The sequence below is a fragment of the Macrobrachium nipponense genome, chromosome 1, assembly GCF_015104395.2.
Source record: "Macrobrachium nipponense isolate FS-2020 chromosome 1, ASM1510439v2, whole genome shotgun sequence".
Lineage (NCBI taxonomy): Eukaryota > Metazoa > Arthropoda > Malacostraca > Decapoda > Palaemonidae > Macrobrachium > Macrobrachium nipponense.
Genome location: NC_087200.1, coordinates 186,936,237 through 186,958,212, shown reverse-complemented (window position 1 = coordinate 186,958,212; position 21,976 = coordinate 186,936,237). Strand labels below are relative to the sequence as shown.

General features: G+C 43.3%; 1 long non-coding RNA gene across 1 annotated transcript in view; it reads right to left on the bottom strand.

Moving 5' to 3' along the window:
• The window catches only part of LOC135220320 (uncharacterized), a 256,221-nt gene extending 234,517 nt beyond the window's left edge, over window positions 1–21,704 (bottom strand). The window contains exon 1 of the long non-coding RNA XR_010315657.1: window positions 21,560–21,704. This is a non-coding gene — a long non-coding RNA (uncharacterized LOC135220320). The remainder of the gene's footprint in view (window positions 1–21,559) is intronic.
• Window positions 21,705–21,976: the final 272 nt, after the last annotated feature.

Below are 21,976 nucleotides of genomic sequence, written 5' to 3'. Positions count from 1 at the left end.
TAAACTGGTTTGAGATGGATTTATAGGTACACCAAAGCAATAGATAGAACTTAACATATCGGCTGTAATGATCAATAGCAGTCAATACATATCTATAACAATTTGTACCAGATAGCATATCAGGTAAATAAAGACTGAATCACTCTAAAGGCTTAGTTACAGGAGGCAATTCTTGAAATTGTTATTGTAAAGAACTATTGGCTTTATATTACTGTCACATAACACATTCACTTACATATTTGCTAACATCTGTATGCAACAAAGGCCAATAAAACAGTTTTCAATAGCATCAGTTGTTTTGCATATACCTAGGTGACCTGACATTGATTCATGACCTAACTTCAAAGCTCCCTTTGTTAAGTCTTTAGGAACTACTAAACTCAACTGAATTGAGCTATCCAAAATGCAGATCATGAAAGATTTGGACTCGTCAACAGATGCCGAATGATTGCACATCTGAGTCTCCAAGATGTAGTCACAACATGACACCCAACATTTGAAGTGTGATGTTGAGAATGAACCATGCAAATCGTCTATCTCGTTCACCACATATGTTGAGAGATGCTTTGATGAATCTCGTGAGGCATGTGCACATCACTCGAAAGTCAAATGCCTTCTAGAGACAGAGGTCCCTGTGATGGAAAGATAGGTGTTTCTCATCAGTAGTTGAATTTCAACCAAGGGGAAACACTACTACAGGACTTAGTGAATGACTAAGGTGAGTGTGGACCTACATCTTCACAGCTGAACCAAGAGAAGTAAACTCTCACGATTCTGATCATAGAAAAAGTCCTGTCGTTGTCACACATTGACCACATTCAGACATTAACAGAACCACATGGTGTTTAGTCTCGACTCTGACGAATCCGACACCATCAACATACTAAATACGGCACTTTTGCGTTTGGCGCGAGACAGCCACAATGAGTCTGGGGCACACAGCTCCTCTGACGACACTCGGAGCCTCAACAACACTCACATCCACAGGACTATCGTCGACCGATTCCACTAGGTGGCCGAGGCGAGTCCTATGACAGAAGCCACTACTACTAGCACCTGTGCCAGGCCGTTTCACTCAAGCTGGATCAGATCCTATGGCGTACTGGACGACATTGCCACAGACCGAGGTCCTCCCTTCCTGTCGACATTTGGCTCCCTGGCCTGCCCGACGCCGCTGCTGCAACCGTGGGCCTCCTTGGCCCGCTGGGTGGAAACAAAGCTCCACAGCACCACCACACACCCAATGCCGCTGCCACACCTGTGGGCCTCCTTTGCCTGCCTGATGAGAACTGGAAGTCGCAGCTACCCTGGGTCTTGCTGGATCTTCGCACACGAACACTGAATCTTAATCCGCCTGATGAGAACTGGAAGTCGCAGCTATCCTGTGTCCTGCTGGGTCTTTGTACCATGAAGACTGCATCTCGATCGACAGATTAGAACCCACCAGATAAAAACTGGAAGTCGCAGCTACCCTGGGTCCTGCTTTGCACCACAAAGACTGCATCTCAATCGTCAGATCAAAACCTGCCTGATGAGAACTGGAGGTCGCAACTACCCTGGGTCCTACTGGCGAAGACTGCATCTCGATCGACAGATTAAAATGAGAAATATACCACAACTTACTGAAGTTACTCAACAAGTTGTCCCTGTTCTTGGTACAGTGTATCTGGATGTTCACCTCAGCTCCAGGGTGGTTACCAATTTGTTTTCTGTTGTGCCTGATGGTTATCTGGGCACAGGTTTACTACTAAGAGCCTATTTGATTAGGTCTGCACTAATGACATGCCATGATGCACATAAAATTATTATTTGGGACAGATATATTTACCCAGTAAGATATCTGAAACCTAGTCCTGATAAATGGGGCAGGCAGATTAAAGGTACTTCAACCTAATGAACTTCATAAAGCTCAGGTTGTAGATGACCCTCCTAACACACTGTTAGAATTTGTAACTGAAATTAAGGAGTGTCAAACTCAGTCAGCACTACGCCTTTAGGTTAATGATGCTCAGAAAGTCTTTTTGTCACTTGTCAATAATACTAAATCCAAGATGACAAAGAAGGTTGGAACTTTATCAGGGTGTTATAGGATAAACAGTTAAGAGGTCATTAATGAGCCACTTCCAAAATGCAGGAAAACTAGAATTCAGAATGATATAGTTCTTCATAATGTTAGAATTCAGAATGATATGTTCTTCATGTTAATGTGAATATGTAAATATCAATGCTAAAGTATTTGCTTTTTCAGCAAGATAATTCTCATCTTACTGCTGATCAACAAGCAGAATTAAGTGCCATGTTGGTTGCTAATCACTGAGTGTTCATTCTTGAAGAAAAAGAATTGGGAAGTTTAAAGATGTACAAGCTCATATTGCTGTAAGTGATCCACAGCCAGTTAGTCTCCCATATATCGATACCCTGAAAAAGCCAAACCCTTACTGTCACCATGTTAAAGATATGGAGGAAAGAGGAATAACAGAACCTCAGGCAGCATGGCTAAGCCCTACTGTATTTGTTAAGAAACCTGATCATACTCAAAGAATGTGCCTCGATTACTGTAAGGTCAACACACACCTTCAAGTTGATATTCACCCTTTACCCAAACTAGAAGAAATGGTAGAAACAGCAGCAGGGAACCTTTATTATGCTTCTTAGATATGAAAGATAAACATTACCAGTGGAATTAGATGAAGAGAGTAGAAATTTACCAACTTTTGGCGATGGAGTTTCACTGTATACGTTTCAAGCGCCTTCCTTTTGGATTAAGTTGCAGTTCAGCTATATTTTCACATATGTCTAATATCTTGGCTCCTCTTATTAAGTAAGGGTGGGTTAAGAATTATTTAGATGATACTGTGGTTTAGGCTCCCAGTTTTCCAATCTTGTTAAAAAGATTAGAGCAGCTATTCAAACTTTTCAGTGAAAGAGGAGTGAAGTTAAATTTAAAGAAGTGTCAGATAGGCCAAAAGGTGGTAAATTGCCATGCAAGTGGTTTCCTAGAGCTTTGATTAATCAATTCAACTTGTATGAAGGATTGTTGGTTGCAGATAAAGTTGATAGCTCATTGTTGAGTTTAGTAGTTCCTAAAGACTTAAACAAAGGCAGCTTTGAAGTTAGGTCATGAATCAATGTCAGGTCACCTAGGTATAGCAAAAAACAACTGATGCTATTGAAAACCTGAATTTTTATTGGCCTTTTTGTTGCTACAGATGTTACCAAATATAAGTAAGAATGTGTTTATGTGACAATAATATAAGCCAATAGTTCTTTTACAACAACAATTTCAAGAATTGCCTCCTGTAACTAATTGCCTTTTAGAGTGATTCAGTCTTTATTTACCTGATATGCTATCTGGTACAAATTGTTATAGATATGTATTGACTGCTATTGATCATTACAGCCGATATGTTAAGTTCTATCTATTGCTTTGGTGTACCTATAAATCCATCCCAAACCAGTTTAGACAATTATGCCACGAACATAAGACAAATGTTGGTTATGGTATCCCATATCACCCACAAGGAAACAGTGTAAGTGAAAGAATATATAGTACCATGAAAACAGTACTATAGTCCGACAGATCTAAACTGATAGATTGTTTACTTCCTTGAGAAAAACCCTGTTGCCAGTTCTCTCTTAACCTTTAAATTGTCCCCTTCTTAAGTCCTCAGCCATCAGCAATATTTGGGACAGTACCTAATGAAACTGACCGTATAAATCCTAATCCGTAAACTTGATCCCTATTCTATTTGGTTATTACTTTTGAGACTATTTATCTTTATATTTGTTATGACTTATACCCTTATATTTTGCTTATTATATTACATTTTATATGAGATGATGTTTTTCTTATAAAAGTAATAAAAATCGGCAATTGCCATTCAGTATGTATGTCTTATGACATTTTCTTATAATCTTGCCAGTAGATTACTTCTATTTATTCTTTTTTATTATTCAAATTTTCCATCTGCCATTTCCTAAACAAGTTTGAAATATTTTGGATTTCATTGCTCTTCATTTTGGGTTTCCCCCTCATTCTAATTCACCAAGTTATGATTTACTTGAATTTCATTTCCTTTTTCACTTACGGTCTAATGCGTGTAACAATTTTTACTTTTTATAAGGTTGTTGCACATAAACTCATCATTGGGAGAAAAAAAATTATTTACAATAATTATCGCAAGATTGTAATAATATGATTCTATACAAAATGTACAATACGAAGAATCTTCGTCGTCAGATGATCTTACTTTAATAACAGCTATCCTTTGCAGCATCGCCTGTTTGCAAGTTTTCAGAATGCTAAACTGCATTTGCCCGTTTCACAGCGTGCTTTCTGTAGGAATAAATTAATTTCCCTACTGACTATTGTTAAAGCAAGAAGTCATTCTTTTTGGCGCTAGAGTTCTCAGCTAGACCGGGCGGTGGGGCTTATACAAAGGGTAGCTTATAAGATAATTCCTTTTAACTTCATGGTTTAATAGGCTTGGCCCACCTGCATATCGCCTGTCAAAGGTAACAGGAAAAGTGGCAGCGTTTTTTGAAACAAATGTCAAGTTTATAAATAGGATTTCTCATTGTATTTACAAATAAAATGTTATTGTTATAATACAATTAAGTTTGTTCATACTTACCTGGCAGATATATATATAGCTGTATTCTCCGAAGTCCGACAGAATTTCAAAACTCGCGGCACACGCAGTGGGCGGCCAGGTGGTAGTACCCATTCCCGCCGCTGGGAGGCGGATATCAGGAACCATTCCCATTTTCTATTCATATTTTCTCAGTGCCACTGTCTCCTGAGGGGAGGTGGGTGGGCACCTAATTATATATATCTGCCAGGTAAGTATGAACAAACTTAATTGTATTATAACAATAACATTTTGTTCATGCAACTTACCTGACAGATATAAATATAGCTGAATCCCACCTTCAGATGGTGGGAAGAGACAGAATAGGATTTGTAGGAAACTTAAATTAAGTAGATGATGTACACCTTGGTTCCTCACCTGTTAGCAAAGTAGACTCTGTGATTACTGTCACTTAAGCCTGCTTGTGCTTAATCAGAGTTGCCAGCCAGGTGGAGACCTGTAGTGCTGGTGCGCTCTGGATGCTCTGTCAACGGGGACGTGACCTCAACGTGACAAGACCATCGAGCCATACATATGAGGGCAACGAAGCAACTGACCACCACCTGACCAACTATTCAAGACCCCCTGAACACTAAACTAAGAGATGGGAGGTCTTCACACAAGACTCACCACAACCACAACAACAACTAAAAACTAACCTAAACCTAACTAAGGGATAGGGAGAGAGCTACCTTCAGCCCCCAAGACTGTGTCTGCAGAAACGTATGGCCCAGAGAACAACAGTCCTCGTATATCGTTCTCACATCTCTTAAGTAGTGTGAGGCGAATACTGAATTGCTCCTCCAAAAGGTGCGTCAAGGATGTCCTTGATCGACATGTTTCCTTTGGAAGGCAAGCGAGGTTGCGACAGCTCTGACCTCGTGAGCTTTCACTCGCAAGAGGCTCAAATCGGTCTTCTGGTAAGACGAATGAGCCTCTTTTATCACGTCTCTCAGAAAAAAAGCCAAAGCATTCTTGGATAATGGTATATCGGGTCTTTTTACCGAACACCACAGATTATCTGAGGACCTCGTACCTCCTTTGTCTTGCGAACATAAAAACTTTAGAGTCCTAACAGGGCGGCACAGGGCTCTCTCAGGTCTTGGCCACACAAGGCTTGTCATACCCTTAATTTCGAAGCTCCTGGGCCAAGGGTTAGACGGGTTTTCATTTTTCGCTAAGAAAGTGGGACTCAAAGAGGCAGACAGCATTGTCACCTTTGAAGCCCACCTGTTTACTATGGCTTGAATTTCGCTAACTCTCTTCGCCGTCGCCAGAGCAGTTAGGAAAAGAGCCTTCTTCATCAAGTTCCTAAGAGACGTGCATGGAGAGGCTCGAAAGGACTCGACATCACAGTCTTAGAACTAAATCTAAGTTCCAAGAAGGAGGCCTCGCCTGAGGTATCTTGGTTGTCTCAAACGATCTCAAGAGATCGTGAAGATCTGCTGTTTGTCAGTAAGGTCTAGGCCTCTGTGTCGGAAGACTGCTGACAGCATACTTTTATATCCCTTGATGGTCGGGACTGCCAGCTTCTGCACATCCCTTAGGAATAGCAGGAAATCGGCTATCTGGCTCACAGAGGTAGTGGAAGAGGAAATTCCCCCCTTTCTACACCATGCCCTGAAGGAAGCCCACTTCGACTGGTAAACAGCTCTCGATGAAGCCCTCCCTGCGTTGGCGATCGCTTTCGCAGCTGCTTTAGAAAAACCTCTCGCTCTGGCCAACTTTTCGATAGTCTGAACTCAGTCAGACCCAGAGCGGAGAGGTTTCGGTGATATCTTGCGAAGTGGGGCTGTCTGAGTAGATCTTTCCTCCAGGGCAACGCTTTCGGAAAGTCTATGAGGAAGGACATTACCTCCGTGAACCATTCTTTCGCGGGCCGGGCCACATCGGGGCGACCAGGGTCAACCTCGTCCCTCCGATGCCGCGAACTTCCTTATGACTTCCCCCATGATCTTGAATGGCGGGAAGGCATACAGGTCCAGGTTCGTCCAGTTCCAGAGCAGAGCGTCTATAGCGACTGCTCCCGGATCCAACACAGGAGAGCAATAAAGAGGCAACCTCTTCGTCCTCGACGTCGCAAATAGGTTCCATAGTTTCCATAGTTCCCGACAGACATCTTGGTGCAGAGTCCATTCCGTCGGCAGGATCTGATCCTGTCGGCTGAGAAGGTCTGCTCTGACGTTCTGGACTCCTGCGATAAATCTCGTCAGGATCCTGATTCGCCTTGCATCTGCCCACAGCAGAATCTCCCTCGCTAAGTAAAATAGAGGACGGGAGTGTGTACCTCCCTGATTCTTTAGGTACGCAAGGGCCGTGGTGTTGTCCGAGTTGACTTGGACAACTTTTTCTGCAACCTTTTGCTGGAAGAACTGTAGCGCCAGGAAAACCGCCGCTAGTTCCTTCACATTGATGTGCCAGGACACCTGTTCCCCCCTCCAGGCGCCTGACACTTCTTCCCCTCCCAGTGTTGCTCCCCATCCCGACACGGAGGCGTCGGAAAACAACACTAGGTCGGGGCTCAGAAGCTTTAGGGACAAACCCTCCTCGAAAGAAACTTCTGAGGATCTAACCACCATCTTAGATGGTTTTTTCACCGATTCGGTGAATCATAAAGGTCGCTCCAGATTCCTCTTTGAACTCTCCATTCTTGCTGCCAGGAAAAGGAAAAACTGGAGAGGGCCTGAGGTGTAGTTCTTCCCAGGGGGAAAACAAACTTTTATTCCAGCGAGGAAACTGGTTCCCCAGCAGCATACATCCACTGCCCCGCCTTCCATTATTTGGCCGAGCAAGTTTTTTCCTTCCCCGCTGGGAAGGCCGAAAACTCTCTCTAAGCCTTGGCCAGCTGTCGTTCCTGGGACGGAAAACGCCCGAAAAGCCACTGAATCCATTCTGAATCCCAGATACACAATGGACTGGTGTGTGGGGTCAGATGCGACTTTTCAAGGTTGACCAGAAGTCCCAGGGACCTCGCCAAGGCTAACGTGAAGTGAAGGTCCTTCAGACACCTCTCTTCTGACGATGCTCTGACAAGCCAATCGTCGAGATACAGGGATACTCTTATCCCTGCAGAATGTAACCATCTCACTACGTTCTTCATGAGCATGGTAAATACCATCGGAGCCGTGCTTAAACCGAAACAAAGGGCTCGGAATTGCCAAACTTTGTCTTTTAACACAAACCTCAGAAACTTTCTTGAAAGAGGGTGGATTGGAACGTGAAAGTATGCGTCCTGTAGGTCCAAGGACACCATCCAGTCGCCCGGTCTCAAGGCTCCTAGAACCGACTGAGGCGTTTCCATCTTGAATTTTTTCTTTTCTATGAAAAGATTCAGCCTGCTCACGTCCAAGACTGGACGCCACCCCGACGACTGCTTTGGTACCAGGAAAAGCCTGTTGTAATATCCTGATGACCCCAGGTCTAAGACCTGTTCCACCGCTTTTCTCGATCATTTGATCTAAAAGATCGAAAAGAATCTGACGTTTCTTCCCCTTGATATGGACGGGGAAAGATCTCTGGGAGTTGTGGATAGAGGAGGAGGGTCCAAAAAGGGGATCTTGTACCCCTGTTCCACTATCTTGAGAGACCAAGCATCTGTATCTCTCTCTCTCCCACGCCCCCGCAAACGAACTTCAGCCTGGCTCCGACAGGCTCTTGAAGGACTTGATTTTCACTTAGAAGATTTTGGCTTGAAAGAAGCTCTCCTCTTGAAAGCCCTCTCCCTCGAGGAGCAGCTCTCGAGGGAGGAGCCCCACGAAAGGGTTTAACCTTCCTAGGTGGTCGTCCAAAAGAAGACGTAGTAGGGACTGCAAGGACGTCTTGAAGACTTGGCCAAGAGGTCCTGGGTAGCCTTCTCCTGTAAGCTAACTGCCAGGTCCTTCACATAGTCCCCCTGGGGGAAAGAGATGGTTCGAAAGAGGCGCAAAGAGAAGCTCCCGCTTTCTGTGTTGTAGAAACTGATCTAGTGGTAAAGTTGCAGAACAGCGCTCTCTTCTTAGAAAGCAGTGCCGAAGTGAGACACTAACTCTTCCGACCATCCCTGACGGCCTTGTCCATGCAGGATAACACTTGGACAGCTCCCCAGACTTAACGAGTCAGGACTCCTAGATTGAAGATCTAGGACTCCCAAGCACCAGTCTAGAACTTAAAGACTTCGAGAGTCCTTAACAGTCCTTTCATGTGATGATCAATCTCCGTAGGCGTCCATGAAATCCTTTCGCAGGTCGAGAAAAGGGACCCTCTCTGAGCATCAACCAGACTAGCAAAGTCCCCTTGGATGACAAAGGATCTTAACTCCTACTCCTTTGGTCTCATACCAGATGCCACCTTTCCCACTGAGTCTTGAAGGAGGAAGGGCGAAAGTCGACTTGCCCTGATCCTTCCGACGTTCCATCCAATCTTGCAACTTCTTAAAAAGCCCTCTTGGTGGACAACGAAGTTTTCATTTCCACAAAACTCGGGACCTTGCAAGACTTAGATGACAAAAACTGAGAGGGTGGAGACCTGGGAGCCTGCAGGCTGGAAACTTGTCTCCCAAAAGATGACGAGCGTAGCAGTTGTACCAGCACTTTATAATCCGACACAGACGAAAACCGAAGGCTGCTCCTCCTCAACTGGTCCGCCGGACTACTACGAAGCTCTCCTTCCTCCCAATAAGAGGCAAAAGAGACTGCTCCTCTGGAGAGGGCGTGCGCCCAACGGGTCTAGCCTTCAACAAAGACCTTCGAGGTTTAGGTGTAGCAGCTTCTTCAATGTGACCGACCTTCTGTCGATCCTTAGTGCTTGAAGAACGAAGAGCGTCTTGACAGCGCTGAGCGTCAAGAGAGGTTTACTCTAACTCGCTCTAGAGAAGCGTCCTTACGCTTCCCAGCTAAAGCGTCTACCTTTCGCTTTCAAAGCGTCCTTCTGGGCGCTCTCGAAAGCCTTCTCAAAAGGCAAAGCGTCTGCAAAGTCCCGACGAGCGTCCTCAAAGCGTCCCGACGAGCGTCCTCAAAAGCGTCCTGCCGAGCGTCCTCAAAAGGTCTCCAAGGCGTCCTGCCGAGCGTCCTCAGGCGTCCTATCAGTCGAGAGGGAAGAAAAGCGTCCTGTCCACGAGACTTCCTACAAGTAGAACGAGATAGAGGAAGCTCTGACGGAGAAGCAAGCGGAGACAGAGACGAACGAGGAGGAGCCTGACGTCCTTCCTACGCTTAGGCTCGACTGCTGCTGGGCGAGTCTTCTGAGCCATTAAAGCTGACAATTGGTCTTGAAGAGACACAAGAATATTCTTCGTTGGTGAAGAAACTAGAGGAGGTGAAGGGCTGAACCTGAGAGAAGACGAGGGGCGAGGGGACGCCTCCTTCCTTCTCACAGGTACAGCTACCTGCCTCTCCGAAGCGCGAAAGAAGCGCTTCTCAGCGTCATCCTCAGATGACGTCCTACCTCTCTTCTGCGGAAGAAACGCGTCAAACGACGCAGGTGAAGACCGCAACGATAACGGTGAGAGAGGACGTGAAGCGTCCTCACTCGGAAAAGTCCTTTTCAAAGGACGCGAGTCTCTCCGAGCGCTCCACCCCTTGCGCGGGGAGGGCGCCTCGGAGGACGAAAAACGGTCCTTAAGGATGCGAGCCTGGGCACGCTCCTTGGCAGCCTGGGAACTAACAACAGGTCCTGCCAAAGGGACGCCAGATCGGTGGGGAGCCCCTGTAACCCTCTTGCGGCTTTCGACATACCCACTCCCTGAGTCCTGGGAGTCCGATAGAGGTCTAGGCCTAGAGGCATTATGGGGCCGATCTGACGCCCCCTCCACAACACTAGGGGCGGCACGATCACACACTTTAATTTGAGCCGCCGGTTTCCGAAGGCCAACACTTTAGATTCTAGAGTGCGTAACGACTCTAGAATCAGAGAAAGGGCATTACCTTCTCCAGACACAGAATCAGGGCCCGCAGGCAACAACACAGGATTAGGTGAAGCAAATTCTACTAGTGTTAATACAGGTGAAATGTTACTTCCCTTACCTTTCGAAGAACCACTCTTGGAGGAAGCCCTCCTGATCCTATCACGTTCCAATTTACGGCGATAAGAATCATACACTTTCCATCCATCATCGGTCAAACCTTCGCATTCATTGCACCGATCATCCAATAAACATACATGCCCCCTACACCCCATACATACTGTGTGGGGATCTACCGATGATTTAGGTAGCCTCACCTTGCAATCACTCTTCACACACACTCTGAAACTCACTGAAATTGATCCAGACATCACGTTCACAGAAAAGCCAATCCAAAATAAAAAAACAGTCCACTATCGCGTATGCCAATCCAACAATCCAGAATCAATAACCAAAAGTCAATCCAGATACTTAGAACGAGTCAATCCAAAAAATCCTAGGCGGAGGTCTGTAAACAGTTGTTTACCGACCGGCGACAGAAAAAATATGAATAGAAAATGGGAATGGTTCCTGATATCCGCCTCCCAGCGGCGGGAATGGGTACTACCACCTGGCCGCCCACTGTGTGTGCCGCAAGTTTTGAAATTCTGACGGACTTCGGAGAATACAGCTATATATATATCTGTCAGGTAAGTTGCATGAACAAAATTATAATCACAATATGTGAATGCTTAAGTCCAGCAAAACATGCTAAAAACTTTAAACTACCGATTTATTGATTCATGTGTTATAAAGTAGGTATTTAAAACTGGATACTGGTAAATGTGGCAACAGGGTTTTTACCCAAAGACGAAAACAATCTATCAGTTTAGATCTGTCGAACTATAATTGTAATGTGTAAAGGACATCGTTATCAGTGGCCTAAATACTTAGGTGAAACACAGCGTGTGCTCAATTTTGCTGTACATACCACTCTTGATGAACAACCTCACTATGTGAGAGTGTTCGATGTGTTATCCTTATCACTAAAGGTTGGGGATGAAGGAAACACTGAAATATTAAAAGTAGGTTCTTAATGTCTTGGGGATGAAGGAAACACTGAAATATTAAAAGTAGGTTCTTAACCCTTAAACGCCGAAGCGGTATTTTAAAAATGGCCTCACGTATGCCAGCGGCGTTCGCGAGTGAGCGCCGAAGCAGGAAAATTTTTTTTTTCAAAAAATCACAGCACACTTAGTTTTCAAGATTAAGAGTTCATTTTGGGCTCCTTTTTTGTCATTGCCTGAAGTTTAGTATGCAACCATCAGAAATGAAAAAAAAATATCATTATCATATATAAATATTGGGATATATGACAGTGCAAAAATAAAACTTCATAAATAATTGTATACAAATCGCGCTGTGAGCAAAACGGTTAAAGCTAACAGGTCAATTTTTTTTCGTTGTATTGTACACTAAATTGTGATCATTCTGGTATATAACACATTGTAAAACGATCAAGGCAACACAGAGAAAATATTATCACAAAATGTCAGCAGAACTAACGGACGGAGCGGGCTGCAAGCCATCACCAATCCATGGTGATGATCGGTTCGCAGGTCTAGAAGAGTGATCTTCCTGTGGAGAAGCACTCCTGCAAGGATGGTAGCGACGCTCTCTCACGCTAGGAGAAGCGCTACTCAAGGACTGGACCGTCCGGGCATGATCAACGATCGAGCGAAGATAGCCCAACGGAGTCAACAGGGGCATGTAGCCCTCCAAAGAAGCCTTGGATGACTTCCCCCGCGATCACTTCCTCCCCTCGTATCTCACCCACTGCTCCGCCGACCAAGAGATACAAATATCACAAGGATTGTCTCTATTACACTCATGCCCTCGGCACTTAGTGAAGAGGGCATGAGGATCCACATCCATTTTTCAGCGGAACCTCCCAATTTTCTAACCCCCACTCAGGGCAAATGCGTTGTGCAAATGGGGGTCGAAGAGGTTTATCCAAGTTTTGAGTTTGCATCTTAAAAATAAAGGAAACAACAAAACACAAACACTCATAAACAAAAACAAAAGAAAAGGATAAAGAAAAGGAATAATCTCACAATTCTCACAACAGAGGCAGGCAGAAAGAATGCACATGACGGCAGTCAAAAGCAAAGTGGAATGTTTACATCCAGTCAGGCGGGACTCCCGATTATTGGACAAGCAGTTACTGCCTAACTACAGTGGTATCTCGAGATACGAAAGCAAATACGAAAAATTTTACGGCTCTACATACAAAAATTGCTCAAGATATGAAACGCTGTTGTAAAGTCCGAGATTCGCCCGGACCACTGATAACAATTTTGAAACTCGCGCGCTGCCAACTGAGTAGACTCGCTACCATCCTCCCACTCTCCCGTTGGTTCCTGATGCTAGTCACCGCCATGAGATCCTTCTCTCCTATTGGTCAGCATCCCTCTCATCATGCATCTACGTACTAGTACGTAGCAGCGTTCTTCTTCAGCCATTGCTTCTAACCAGTGTTATCGTACGCACGCGGAATTCGTTCGTTCACATATACGATTTCGTTTGTTAACGTAAATTCGTGTTAGTGATTTCGTTGTGCTACTTTATCGTGTTGTGTGAGAACCTAATTAGTATACGTACTACATTACTTAATTACGTACAGTATAGTCATGGGTCCCAAGAAAGTTGCTGAAGTTCACAGAAAGAAGAGAATGCGTTCTATGCAGACAAAAATGGAGAGAATAAAAAGTATGAAGCTGGCTTGCGGTTGAGTGTGATCGCTAAGGAATACGGCCGAAATCCGTCGACAATAGGTACCATCCTTAAGCAGACGGAAGCCATCAAAGCAGCTACACCTTCCAAGGGCGTGACTATTTTGGCCAACAAGAGGAGCCATGTGCATGATGAAATGGAAAGGCTGCTTCTTCTATGGATTGAGAACAAAGAAATTGATGGCGATACGATAACTGAGACGGCAATCTGCCTGAAGGCCAGCGCTATTTTCGGCGATTTGATTTCCCAAGCCGAAGACGACGGAGAGGGGACATCGACGGCAACCCCAGAGTTCAAGGCTTCTCATGGGTGGTTCGAAAAATTCCGTGAACGGACTGGCATCCATTCGGGGGTGAAGAAATTGAAACTTTGTAAAATACGTAAAGTATAAAATAGTAAAAAAAAATTCAAAAAAAAAAAAAAAAAAAAAAAAAAAAAAAAAAAAAGTAAACAAAATTTAATTTTAAGTTTTTGTCAAGTGTTATAGTTTTGTTAATGTGTTTTGTAAAGTTTAGTTTGTTTTTCTGAAGTTTTTTTGTGTTTCGTAAAGTTAAGTGTACTACGTATCTGCCGTTTGTCCTCCTCCTCTGTCGCCACTTTCGGAGATAGCCTCACTCGAAAGGTAAGCTTCCACATTTTACTACATATGTACGTATGTATGTACAGTATTTCTTGTATACCATGTGCACTAATACACTTTATTTACAGGTAATTAGCAGTATGTATTAAGTTAGGTATTGTATGGTCCAAATTGTTGTATTTCATTGTTTATAGGTCAATTTAGCTTTACTATGAAATTTACTGGAGTGTTTTTGGAGGGCTTGGAACGGATTACCCATTTTACATGTAAAATGCGGTTCAAGATACGACAAACTCATGATACGAAGGGCGCCTCGGAATGGATTAATTTCGTATCTCAAGGTCCCACTACCTTGTTATTCTCTTGCGACTGAATTACAGCCTTCACTGAAAGTATTCTATATATATGTAAAGGACCGAGGGTTTGTATTACGTGTAGAAACAAATTATGGGTTTGCGTGGTTGAAATACACCGAAATCAAGAGCAAACAAAAACAATAATACACTAATCACAAAAGCAAGGACAGATCCAACTATGAACGTATCTAAACGAGCTGGCGACAGTCAAGCCGAGAGCGATGTAACCATGCGTCATCACCCAACGGCAGCTGAAAGCAAAGTGGATGGTATTTCTACAGAAGTAGTCCACACGGACTGCAAGGAACGTAACCACGGATACGACATCCACTAGGGATTGGGGCGTCCAATGTATTTCACGTGTTTAGTACTGCCCCCTGGGGGTTAATTACAGTCGTCCGAATAAATATTACTTAAAATTCTTGTTCAGTAGGTAAAACTGCAGAGAAAAACCGCAACTGCCATAGTCGTCTAGGCTGCCGCGGATAAGTACCCTAGATCTACCAAGTGGATATATACGCTCGGGAGGACAGAGATTCCGCCTCCAGAGCAGTAGTTGGTATTTCTACAGAAGCAATCCGCGGTGGCTTAGACTATGGCAATTGACTGATTCCTATGTTATTTTACTTACTGTACAAGATTTAAAAGTAATATCCATTCGGCCGGCTGTAACTAAGCAGTAATTGACCTTTGAATGTTACATAATAGCCGCACCAAACTTAAAGGTATATTAAAGTTTAGTTCCAACCAAACGAAAAAAATATTCCTTACAACCCTTGTAAAGCAACTAAAATAACATAGAAAATGTCAATTGCCATAGTCTAAGTCACCGAAGAACGGTCCTATAGGAAGGTACCAAGTATTCGTTACGGTGAAGGAAATGTAAACACAGCCGCCATATTTACATTAACCCCAACCACCACGGAGCCATATGTTCACTAAGGGGGGGGGGGGGATAACGCACAGGGGGTGGGCGGGGTAAGGTGGAAGGTACGAGTTGTCTTAGCAGCACCCCACTGAATAGTAACATACCTTGACGCAACTTTCAGCGAAAGCCTAACACTCACTTTCCTAAAAAATAATAATTAAGAATAATGTTTGGACCTTACCTTAAAGGGGTGGAGGGTACAAAGCAGCAGCTGCCTTTAAGAATGCGTGGAGGCGGGTCTTGGGTTCCTCAAAATGCAGCTTGAAATAAGCAACAGCCAAGTACCCGACGAAGTTATACATCCTCCTCCCGTATCTTGGAGTCGACTGCCGGAGTTCCCTCCACCTCCTCTCGATATTATTAGTATGGGCACCGGTTTCTGGGTCCACAAAGTTCATCAAGTGGTTGACTGTCAAGTGGACATAACCTTCATCTCGCAGGCAGTCATAAGCCCTCCAACAGTCAAAAATAATAGTGGTACCCGGCACAATGTATTCTTTGATAACTGCAAGCAGTCCCACTCGTCCTGTCGGGTACGGGAACAACGAAAAACTCCCGGGTCTGCCTGCAGATACCACCGAATACCCACTGGCCTTCGATGAGGCGACCTACGTTGTATTTTCTTCTCCCAAACTTCGCCTCATCGATTTCAACAATTGTGCCGGGCCCACCTATTTGCTTCTTCGGTTGGAAGCACCAATTAACTATGACCTGAATTAAAAGTCAGTGTTAGGGGAGGTAATTAAGTAGGGTAAATTTCATAATAATACAAGGCAGGTTGTGTATGAGAGAGAGGGAGGGAGAAGGAGGGGGTAGGAATGGAAAATGGTGAGGGGATAAGCAAAATACTTACTTCCCGGGAGAAGCTGGCCCAATCATTAATTGTTGAGTCCGACAGTCCAAGTTCTGTTCTCGCAACCTTGTAAGAAAAAAAATCACTCACATACAGGTATGCAAAGAACAGAACTGTCTCAACATCAAGGTGGGACCCAGAGAACAAGTTACCCTAACAAGGAAAAGTAGTAAGAACAGCGTTTCTTCGCTTTCTTACTATGCGGTCGATAAGACCGGTCACACCTAAAGGTAAACGTGGAGGGAAAAATATCAATTATAAACATGAAAATATGGAGTAGGTCATAAATGGTATAGGTGTAATATAATATTGCCATTAATCTAGGGCCGGGTCATATCACGGTTACATGTAGAATCCAACAAACTATTCGTAAGGTATTTACCTAAAGCACTTCTTTTGCAGATCTAGGCGGCACTCATTCCCACAATGGGGGCAAAAGACCTGCTTCCTCAGGAGGCCGTGGTCCTGGCATAAACAGACCAGCCGTTCATAATTACCTGAGTAATAGGCAGAAAAATCTTTGTAACTGAATGGGGGCAAAAGACCTGCTTTCTCAGGAGGCCGTGGTCCTGGCAAAAACCGATTAGTCGATCATAATTACCTGAGTAAAAGGCAGAGAAATCTTTGTAACTCATGTAACAATTGTTACATGAAGTTGGCAAAGAGTTCCTGGTGAGGGGCTGGGGCGAGCATGAAGTTGATGCAGCAGTGGATGTCATGACAGCAGATTCAACAGTGTTGGAGTTCTACAGTTAGGAGGTGGCAGGAGGCCAGACCGTAGAAAACAGGGTAGGAGAGGTGGGGTGGAGTAGTAAAAATGCTTTGATGCTATTGGTTGAGGCAGGGTGGGGCTGAGGTAAATGAACAAGCACTTAACAAGATAAGTTGGCAATGTTAAGGGTAATAAAAGTAAATGGGTAGTTAAGGAACTAAATGTAAATGTGGGATGGGTTCAAAATATGAATTAATACAAATACATATATAACGGGCCCAGGAGGGGGTGGGATTTAAGTCCTGGGTGGTAAATGTGTAATAGGGCCTATAGTTGTTTTAATAAATACAAAATACCAAATTAAACATAGGTTAGCATATAACAAAACTAATTAAACTTGTAGGGGATGTTGCCTGACCAGGTTTGGGGTTGGACCTGCTGTAACCCCCCTTAAAGAACCAAACCAACCTAACATAACCTAACCTAGCAGGGGCTGTAACCTTATCTAGTAGGGAACTTAACCTAGTAGGCAATGTTGCCTGACCAGGGGGGCTTTGCCCCCCGTACCCCCCTTAAAGGCCTAACCTAACGTAGTAAGGAATGTAACCTAACCTAACCTAACCTAGTAGGGAATATTGCCTGACCAGGGGGCTTTGCCCCCTACACCCCCTTAAAGGCCTAACCTAACCTAGTAAGGAATGTAACCTAACCAACCTAACCTAACCTAACCTAGTAGGGAACATTGCCTGACCAGGGGGCTTTGCCCCCCCGTACCCCCCCTTAAAGGCCTAACCTAACCTAGTAAGGAAAGGAACGTAACCTAACCTAACCTAGTAGGGAAATACTAGGCCTAACCTAACCTAGTAAGGAATGTAACCTAACCAACCTAACCTAACCTAACCTAGTAGGGAATATTGCCTGACCAGGGGGGCTTCACCCCCCCGTACCCCCCCTTAAAGGCCTAACCTAACCTAGTAAGGAACGTAACCTAACCTAGTAGGGAACTTAACCTAGTAGGGAAATATTGCCTGACCGGGTAACCTAACCTAACCTAGTAGGGAATGTAACCTAACCTAACCTAGTATGGAATATTGCCTGACCAGGGGGGCTTCGCCCCCGTAACCCCCCTTAAAGGCCTAACCTAACCTAGTAAGGAATGTAACCTAACCTACCTAACCTAACCTAACCTAGTAGGGAATATTGCCTGACCATGGGGGCTTCGCCCACCGTACTCCCCCTTAAAGGCCTAACCTAACCTAGTAAGGAATGTAACCTAACCAAACCTAACCTAGTAGGCAACCAAGTAGGGAATGTAACCTAACCAACCCACCCCCCGTATCCACCCTTGAAGCACTAACCAACCTAGCCTAACCGGGTAACCCCCTTCAAGGAAGTAAAACTAGTAGGTAAACCAACATATAAGAAACTAAACCTAGTAGGGTATGTTGCCTAACCGGGGGAGGGGATTCGGCCCCCAGTAGGTAAAATGACATATAAACCTAACTTTCATGGGTGTGGAAGTGTTGTAAAATGTTAAAAGTAACCATACATAACTGCATAATAGTAATCAAATTGGAAGGGAGGTGTAAATTGTAATGTCTGTAAAACTGTATAATGGAATATATTTAAATGTAGGTTTTATAATAATAATGGCAAACTATATATTTAAATGTAGGTTTTATAATAATAATGGCAAACTTTAATCTAGGTATTGGTATCGGTGAGAAATGCATTGTAAATGGTGTAACGTAAAGAGCCAGTCGTGAATACTGGAAAGGGGAGGGATTGACTTGTGTATAAATGATATAAGGAGTGTGTATGTAATATGCAACGCAATGTGCAATTTCATGTAACAGGTAGGTAGGTAGGTAGGTATCGAAACGTCCTAAAACTGAGTTCTATATCAACACGTAGGCATTTTTAGGTGTCTGTCCTCAATTATAACATAATATTTCAGGTTATATATGGTGAAATGATTAGGTGGGGATATTTCAAAACAGTTATTATACAAATACTATGGAAAAAGGAAAAGGAATAAACACTAGAATTCACATAACATGTTTAATAAACAAGTTAGGTAAATGCTTTTAAGTAACTCAACGTATGGTTACCAGCCAGGGTTCCCAGATGACAGCACTACCAACCAGCCAAAGTCTACCATGAAACCAGCCAAAATCCCGCCAAATGGAAATCCAAACCAACCCAAATAACCGGCAAATATATGTGCGTTATATTTATCTTTATAAATGCATATTTTTTTTCATATATATGCTTGTATAGCGGCATCATAGTTTTAGTTAGATAATATAAACTAATATAAGAATACAGGAAAAAAAGAAAAAAACGAGAATGAATTGAAATTTTGAAATGAGGCTCGTTCTCTGAGAATCCGGCGGCCTGTTTTGTGGTCGTCTGGTGTGTGTGTGATTTTTATTTTAATTCCATCTACATATTTTGCTTAAATGTTACCAAGTTTTTACTGAAAACCTATTCAAATTCCCCAGATTTTCCTGAAAACCTTTAAAAATTCCCAATCTGGGGAGAGATTCCTCAAACGTGGGATCAGTGTTTAGCTCAAATAGAAAGTGTTTGAAAACCAGCCAAAATACCACTAACCAGCCAAAGTGAATTTTTACCCACCAAATTAGGAAAAAAAGGCCAAATTTGGTGAGAAACTGCCAAATCTGGGAACCCTGTTACCACTCAATCCTTCACTCAGTCCGGTAGCAATGTAGGGGTCATACTGTAACGTGTTTGGCTAAATACATGTATCCCTCCCGTAAACCCCCATTTGTTTCCTCACTAAGAAGTCTGAGTTTAGGCCAAAAGCTCCCTTACAGTTAGCGCATGCGCAGTAGCATTAGCGCATGCATAGTAGGATTCAGTGTTGTGGTAGTAGTAGTAGTAGACGAATATGGATGTGGAACGGCTCCACTATCGCTAGTTTTGTTATCTCTTATTTCCGCCTGTATTTCGTGTTTTTAAAAGTGATAAATGTGGGAAATACCACAATAACACGGCAAAAACTCGACCCAAGTGGTTTCTCCCCACCCAAAACCCCGGTTCCCACTGGGGGACCCCTTACCGTAGGATAGAGTTGGGGTTTTGTCCCACCCCAAAACCCCGGTTCCCAATGGGGATCCCCTTTACCATAGGATAGAGTTCAAAGGTAAATTAGAGTCGTCCGAATAAATATTACTTCAAATTCTTGTTCAGGAGGTAAAACTGCATAGAGAAACCGCAACTGCCATACTCTGGGCCGCCGCGGATAGGTACACTAGATCTACCCAGTAGTTCAACTACCAAACTACCTTGCTATAAAAGTCTAGTGCCCGTTTTCACTCTGCTGAAGGTAATTCCAAATGTAAAGGCCCGATGGTTTGTATATCGTGTAGGAACAGTTCTTACTAAGTGACCAAAATACAGAAAAACTTCATTTCCAAAGTAATACCCCATGCAGTGTAGCTGTTCCCTAGTTCTCTTGTTATTTAAGCCAAAAGTTAGGCTAGGCTACTTACACATAGGTAAGTCATCAGTTACTAGGAACAACCCAGGGTATGGCAAGGATGCAGCAACCTGAGATTAAGATATGGGATAGCCTAATGTTCATTCCCAGTCCATACTCCAATTCTAAGGGGCAGATTCGTTAAAAGCATGTGAAAATAGGGTAAATGACCAATCGGCAACATAGCAGCCGCCTCTCCCAGAAAGTGGCCACCTTCCCGAAAAAGTACTTAAATTCGCTGCCAAGAGCATCATTCAAGAGTTGTGGCCCATCCAGGTTGTAGCTATAATGTGACCTCTACACTCCCCTCAAAGTAAGTGTTTTCTACTAAATTATGAAATAACAGCATAATTCGAGTGCTTTTTCAGAAAGTGGCCGTGTTCCGGGAGATGTGGCCGTTATGTCACCGTTCAGTCATTTACCCTAGGCCAGAAAAAACATTCACATTTGATACCCCCAGGGGATAGTTGGTACTAAACATGGCGAAATCTCGAAACAATGTGTCATGAGGAACTGGCGTTCAGACCGGGGACGCGAACTTTTACCAGGCTATGTTCAGTGGAAAAGGTGACGATGTAACGTTGTAAGAAAGGTACCTAACCAGGAAAGCTGCCACTAACGCGTCCCTTTGCGTTGGCAATGACCAGTTTACGAGGGAAATTGGAGACTGGGATGAATGTGAAAGAATAAATGAAAGTAGGCTTAATTACATAAAAAAAAAAAAATTAATGTTCGTTTTCGGTCCGAAGTCCAACCCCCACATAACAGATTCGTTAAGAGCACGTGAAAATAATGCCAGAAAACCATTCCCATTTCATCCCCGGCCTGGGATAGTACTAAACACTGCAAAATCTCGAGAAAAAATGTCTCACATGTAATTGAAGTTCGAACCGGAAACGAAATTTTATCGTCATTAACTTAAACAAGAACTTAACAAAACAAAAATAAATAAATAAAACACACACACGAAGTTTTGCAGCATGAAATACCTTACTAGTCTAACCAACATTATTATCTACGTCATTAAACTTCTATGAATAGCGTAAAATTAAAATAATTCGGCCTAGGCTAAGAGGTAGGCTACCAGATGAAAAATTACTACACAAAATTAGTACTACTAATAGCTACTTAATTTATCTAACTGCGTGAAATATTGCCGGTCCAAATTTTAAATCATTCTCATAACGCATGGTTATACTACTGTATCATCGATGAAAGAATGCATATATAAAACATGGTACCGGAATAACCAATGTGTAAACTACTGGTCTAGGAAAGAGAAGTTGCGAAAATTTAGGTAATTGCAACTTTTGATCTTACGAGAATAAAACAGTCTCTAATTACCTTATTTGAAGATGCTTGCTCTTTCAGTCCTCATTAATCACAACCACTCATCTTTTTTATATACGTAAAAAAAAAACGCTATTAATCAGGTCTCTTATTAACAGGCACAACACAGCTAAACATAAAGAAACGTGAACGTTCGCGATTAACGGCTCAGCGGCCGCTCAGACCAGCTGACCTTATTAATAATCTTGTTAATCTAGTATCCAAGACTTTCCCTCTTAATCATAAAATTACCCAAATCGCCACACTAAAATAACAAATCCATATGGAGATTGTTGTTATTTAAAAACAACTTGCCCGATTCATCTTAGAAGATTCAATTAGTATTCACTAAGTTTTGATCATCACATTATTGGAATTAGAAGAGGGTTTTTAGCTGAGAATTTCGTAATCGGTGATTCAAACTTCAAAATC